Consider the following 7,067-nt stretch of genomic DNA (forward strand, 5'->3'; position numbering starts at 1 on the left):
AGTGCAGATTTCTTTTCTTTTTTTCCTTCTTCTTTTCTTTTTTCTTTCTTTCTTTTTTTTGACTAGGTACAGTATACTTTATTGAGGGTACCTGACAAGGTATGGCTCCCCACGTCCCTCCTCTTCTTCAGGGGGTCTGGGAGGGAAACTATGGAGGTTGGGAGATTCTCACTATGTAGGGGATGAGTTGGTGCAAGGACTCCCCAGCAGCTGAGGGCCTCTCTGTTTCTCTTGGTCTTGCTGGGTCTGATGGTTACTTTTACTCCTTGGAGACCATGTGTACCATAAGGTCCACCACCTGGTTGCTGTAGCCAAATTCATTGTCATTCCAGAAAATGAGCTTGACAAAGTGGTCATTGAGAGCAATGCCAGCTCCAGCATCAAAGATGGAGGAGTGGCTGTCACTGTTAAAGTTGCAGGCGACAACCTACCTGGTCCTCAGTGTAGCCCAGGATGTTCTTGAAGGGGCCATCTGGTGCCTGCTTCACCTGATTCTTGATGTCTTCATATTTGGCAGCTTTCTCCAGGTGACAGCTCAGAACCATGACTGACATGTTGGGGGTGGGAACACAGAAGGCCATGCCAGTGAGCTTCCCATTCAGCTCAGAGATGACCTTGCCTACAGCCTTGGCAGAGCCAGTAGAAGCAGGGATGATGCTGTAGGCAGCCCGTGGGACATCACACCACAGCTTCCCAGAGGGGATGTCCATGATCTTCTGGGTGGCAATGATGGCAAGGACTGTGGTCATGAGTCCCCCCCAGGGATACCAAAGTTCTCATGGATGACCTTGCCCAGAGGGGACAAGCAGTTGGTGGTGCAGGAGGCATTCCTGACAATCTTGAGGGAGTTGTCATACTTCTTATGGTTCATTCCCATCACAAACATGGGGGCATCAGCAGAAGGGGCAGAGGTGGTGACCCTCTTGACCCCATGCTTCCAGTGAAACCCAGCCTTCTCCATGGTGAAGACCCCAGTGACTCCACAACGTACTCAGCACAAGCATCACCCCATTTGACGTTGGCAGATCTCACTCCTGGAAGAAGGAGATGGGTTTACCATTGATAACGAGATTCCTATTCTCAGCCTTGACTGTGCCATAGAACTTGCTATGGGTGGAATCATGTTAGAACATGTAGACCATGTAGTTGAGGTCAAACAAAGGGTCAGTGATGGTGACAATATCCGCTCTGCCAGAGTTAAAAGCAGGCCTGGTGACCAGGCGCCCAATATGACCAAATCCGTTTACTCTAATCTTCACCACACTGTCTCAGGGATGTGGCTGGTACTGCACCAGAAGATGCAGCTGTCTGTCAAACAGAGAGGAGCAGAGAGTCCAGATTTCTTTTCAAAATCCTGTTTTTATTTCCTTTGGATACTTACCCAGGAATGGGATTGCTGGGTCATATGGTAGTTGTATTTTTATTTATTTATTTATTTTTAAAAATTTATTTTCAGAGAGAGAAAGCATGAGTAGGGAGGGACAGAGGGAGAGGAAGAGAGAGGATCCCAAGCAGGCTCCACACCCATCACAGAGCCTGGTTCTGGGCTCAATCTCACGACCCAGAGATCACGACCTGGGCCAAAATCAAGAGTGGGCCACTCAACCAACTGTGCCACCCAGGTGCCCCTGGTAGTCGTATTTTTAATTTTTTGAGAAACCTCAATAATATTCTCCATAGTGACTTAAACAATTATATCCTGCCCAACACTTGTTAACTCATCTTTCTGGTGATAGCCATTCTAACAGGTGTGCGGTGACATTTCAATGTGGTTTTGATTTGTATTTCCCTGATAATTAGTGATGTTGAACATCCTTATGTACCTGTTGACCATCTGAATGTCTTCTCTGGAAAGATATCTACTAAGGTACTCTGCCTATTTTTAATCAGATTATTAGTTTTTGGTTATTGTTATTGAGTTGTATGAGTTCTTTATATATTTTGGATATTAACCTTCTACCCAATATGTAGTTTGCAAATATTGTCTCAGTTCTATAGGCTGCCTTTTAATTTTACTATTTTTTTTCTGTGCAGAAGCTTTTTAGTTTGATGTAGTCCCACTTGTTGATTTTTTTTTCAGATTGCTTATGCTTTTGATATCATATCCAAAAACTTATTGCCAAAACCCAGTGTCAAGGAGCTTCTTCCTTATGTTTTCTTCTAGGAGTTTTACATACCAGCTCTTTCTTATGCTTAATTCTTTAACCCACTTCTAGTTAATTTTTATGAGTGGTATTAAGATAGGGGTACATAATTTTCTTTTCTATTATCTTCCTTTTCTATAATCCTTCCTTCTTCCTTGCCTCCTTCCTTCCTTCACTCCCTCTCTCCCACTCTTTTTCTTTTTCTTGTTCTTCTTTTGTTTATAGAGTTTTCTTTTTGTCTTTAAATCAAAACCGTGTGGGGTGTGTGTGTGTGTGTGTGTGTGTGTGCGCATTTGTGTGATGGGGGGTGGGCTTTTTAAAGGGGTTTTCCAGTATTTACTTTATGAATTTTTTTTTAAGTTTTTCTCTGACTTTTAATGAAAGCCAAATGTTAGAAATAGTAATTAAAATGTTTACATTGAAGTAGATTGCAAGATCTGCAGTGTAGCCAAGCCTGGCAGCTTTTGATAAATTAGAATGAGCCACACAGGCTGGTCTTTTTTTTTTTTTTCCCCTAAAATGCCACAGTGTCCAGAAAGCAATTCCACCCCACACACCACCCTTGTTTCAGATCAGATGAGCTAAGCGAAGAAAATACCTCCCAACATAGCAAATTACCCACTATATCAAAAGAAACTGGAAGATATTATCAATGGGAGAGACGGCTTGGGAGAACATGAACATCAGGATTTTGATGTAAAGTGTGATCTTTGGGCTTTTACCAAACTGCCCTTCATCAGGGGAAACAACATTCCAGGTCATTCATGTGATTGTCATTATATCTCGATCAGTCCAGGTACCACTGACAAATTTCAGAAAATAAAAACAGAAAGGCAGGCAAGGAACCTTCCCTAGCTTCATTTGCTCTCAATGCCCTTATGTAAAAAGCTTCCCAGACCCCCAGAAACACTTGTTTCGCAGGCTCCTGAGTGAATAAACCTTCTGTAGTCTGGGAACATATCATTTTGAAAAGTTTCCACACTTTCTGGTGCCACAGACGTCTGGCAAAATATCTATGGAGCCTTCACATAAACCCCCCCATGCAGCATTGCCTTCTTCAGGAAATACAGGAATTGCCAGTGAGCAAACCTTGCTGACTGCCTTCCATATTTAAATCAGACCTTCTGATCAAGGAATAAATCATTCCACACTCCCCAGAATTTGCAACGTGTTGAGAAATTATCATGTAGATCTGTGGTGCTTAACACTGGCCACACATGGAGATTATCTGGAGGGCTTTTAAAAATATTGTTGCCTGTGATCCACACCTAAAGACCTGGGACGGACAGGTCATCAGTATTTATTGAAAGCATTCACACACACTCCCTCCCACTAATTCTAATAGATAGCTGGGCTAAGAACCACTGCCTGTTGAGGGATTTCCGATTTTTAGAACTCTGGGTTTTCATTGTTGTGAGATATTCTTTCCTGTCGCCCACTAACTTAACTCACTTAAGCCTCTCATTTGGCCAAATAACTTTCATTACGGATGGTAGGGTCAGAAACTTGAAACTCTTGTTTTTCAAGTGATCTTTAGGTATACATGTCATTACTGTGTCCGTGGAATGTGAGTTTCTCTAGTGGTAGCCAGATTCTTCAAAAGAAAGATATATAACTTGATTGTTTTGGAAATATTCAGTAAGTCCAGGTGTTAATATATAAACAGTTTTCAAGTCCGTGTTTAGCACTTTAAAAATCTATCATTAGTTGCATTAAAAAAAAAATGACCAAAGACTCATTCTCAGATATTAGAGGGCTTCTTCTTTCAAGGAAACTCAGTAAGAAAAACACAGGTTTTTGTTTGGTTTACATAAATGTGTGTTGTGTGATTTAGATTTCGTTAAAAAGAAGAAAACAGTATCAGCAACATCCACACTTTTATAAAAATGAAAAAATATGTAGCCTTATGAAGGTAAGAGTCATACAAATAAAGTGTGTCTTAATGCAGCTCTGCTCCATTTGTGGCAGATTAATTAAATAGACCGTGCCAATCCATTAATGCTTAAGCAACTCAAAAAATGATTCTCTCCCCCACCATCATCATAAACCTTTTCAAATTCCATCTGAAAAGCTATAAGAGAAAAATTTTAAAGGTGAATTTTTTAATGAAATAAAAGGTTTTTTTTTCCTCATAAAACTGCTACTAAGCAAGAAACTCAGCCAAGTTCTTATTCCCCTGTCTATGCATATTTATTTCTGTGCAAAAAATAAACTGGATTGTGCAAATCCCCAGAATAGAAAACTCCCAGCACCAAGTGGTTTTTTTGCTAAGTGAGGAATAAGTCATATGAAGAACAAATTTTACAATAAAACGAGTATGTTCTCTTTTAGTTTGATCTTCTTTACCATCTCCTGTGTGTCCAAATGCAAAAGAGCTCTGAGATTGAATATAATAAGGGGTCAATTTTCCTTTAAGTATTCTACTTCTTTATCAATACCTAGCAGTCCAGAAGAAAGGTCATTTTCCATTGATTTACCAAGAAATCAACAGTGTATGATCAACACATCAAGCTTCCATTACACGGTAGTAAGAGAAAAGGAAATCATGAATGAAGGAAGGTGGTGCCAGATTCTGAAAAGGAAAAGGGACAGTTATCAGGGCAATCAGGAAGTCTTCTCTCAAATTAGCATTAATTTATGATACTCAACTGTGATTTTATCTATTTGCCATGACAGTTGTGCTTTACACTCGTGGCAGGAAGGACAGCCACCCCCAACACATCATCTTCCACAGATCTTAGAGCTCATACGAAAACTCAAGTCCAGTGCCATACTTCATCATGAGGTTAATTTAGAAAATGACACTTTAAAGATACAATGAAAACTTCCATGTCCGTAGGTCAATATTCAGTCACTGTCTCAGGGTGAAAAAAAGCAAACTCTGGAGCCAGAAGGGTATGGGTTCAATTTTGTTTTCATAAGTGACTATTTGTATGACTTTGAACCAATCATCTTACCCTTCAGAACTTCACATTCCTTATCTGTAAAATAGAGATAATGATACCCACTTTGTAGAGATGATATGTCCTTTTTAGGATTAGAGACAGTATTTGTAAACTGCCTAGCACATACCTGATACTCAATAAATGGTAGCTACTATTTTTTATAACCTCTATAAAGAAAAGAAACCTGGTGAATGGCTTATGGAAGGTACTCAAAACTAATTAGTTGTTTCTCAAACACCTTTGTGTAATAGATTTATCCTTTTTGAGTCTACCATTTAAATCTAAGTTAAATTTACCAAAAACTAACAAGATAAGCCAGATTTTTAAAAAAATATGAAATCATGTAAATGTACCAATTATACAGTGGCAAGCACAATGCAACATGAGCTCTGATGAAATTGAGTTTTTGTGGCAGAGCTTGAAAATCAGGGAATAGAAGTGAATTTTTCACTCTCTCTTCTCTTCCCAGCTGTTCCATTTGGCTGTGACATTAGACTAGGCAGAGGCAGTCATCAAAACCAACAAGCAGACAAGAGCTTCAACTTGGATCTAAAAAAGCCACAAAATGGGGCGCCTGGGTGGCTCAGTGGTTAAGCGTCTGCCTTCGGCTCAGGGCGTGATCCCAGAGTCCCAGGATTGAGCCCCACATCAGGCTCCTCCGTTGGGAGCCTGATTCTTCCTCTCTCACTCCCCCTGCCTGTGTTCCCTCTCTCGCTGGCTGTCTCTCTCTCCATCAAATAAATAAATAAAATCTTTATTAAAAAAAAAAAAGCCACATGAGGGAGCTTGGTGGTGAGAGCCGGGAACTGGGAAGAGTAATCATGATAATAATCAGAGAGACAGAGAAACAGAAGAGAGGGAGAGAAATGTAGGAAACAGGGAGAAGGGGGACTGAGTGAGCAGCGAATAGGGACTCTTCTCATTGTGGATGCCTGTTTTAAAAACTTGTTATGATAAAATAAAACACAGAAACCAAAATCACACCAAAATTCATAGCTTAGTAAATTCTTATAAGGTGAGCACCCTGTAACAACCACCCACGTCAAGAAATGGAACTTTGGTAACATCCTGAAGCACCTTCACCTGTCCCATTCCAATCTCAACACCTTCCCTTTTTCCAGAGGTAAGCACCAACATGACTAGCATCATAACCATTCCTCTGTTTCTTCATATTTTTATTACCCAAGAGTGTACCTCAAACACTCCAGTTAAGATGTGCTCTTTTAAAAAAAATGGTATCTCTTTTAAGTCATTTTTAGTGTAGAGATTTCCTCTCTATCCATTTCTTATCTTTGCAATTTATCTACCAAAGAACCCAGGGCATGTGACCTGTAAAGATTCCCATAGTCTGAGTTTTGCTGATTGCACACTCATGATGTAGTTCAGCATTTCCTCTGCCCTCCATATTTCCTGCAAATTGGCAGCTGGATCCAGAGGCTTGATCAGACTCAGGTTATACGCCTTTGGCAAGTTCATAGGTGGTGATGTATTCTTTTATCAGGAGGCACATGATCTGGCTCTTTCTGTGATGTAAGTAGCCTTTGATGCTTGATGCCTAGATACATGAATTGATTAGGGATTTAAAGATGGTGATAGTCTAACTTTATCATTTCTTTTACATTTATTGGAGGGAATACTTATATAAAGAAATACTTCTTTCATCTACTTTAAATTACTCAAGTAGTATAATTCATACAGAAAAGACAGGATAATTGCTTGATTCTTTCCTCTTATTTTACCAGTGTTCAAAATAATTAATTGATTCTTTATCATCATTTAAAGGTGACTGATTAGGGGTTTTGTTCATATTATTATGAACCCATGAATTTAAACATATTTGATGATTCTGGCTGTTTTTATCAGACTGCTCCCATGTGTACCAAGCTACCCATCCAGTGTTTTAAAAGCAATGGTTAATTGCCTATGTCTTTACTTGTATGTATCATCAGAAGGTTGGAGTTGGGTAGATTTGCTAATC

At 39.8% G+C, this 7,067-nt stretch overlaps 1 pseudogene; it reads right to left on the reverse strand.

The window, feature by feature from the left end:
• Positions 1-259: 259 nt before the first annotated feature.
• Positions 260-6,181, reverse strand: LOC123789605 (glyceraldehyde-3-phosphate dehydrogenase-like; annotated as a pseudogene).
• Between the last annotated feature and the right edge of the window lie 886 nt (positions 6,182-7,067).

Source organism: Ursus americanus, chromosome 3 (genome assembly GCF_024610735.1).
Source record: "Ursus americanus isolate L20-20 chromosome 3, mUrsAme1.1.p, whole genome shotgun sequence".
NCBI classification, from domain to species: Eukaryota; Metazoa; Chordata; class Mammalia; order Carnivora; family Ursidae; genus Ursus; species Ursus americanus.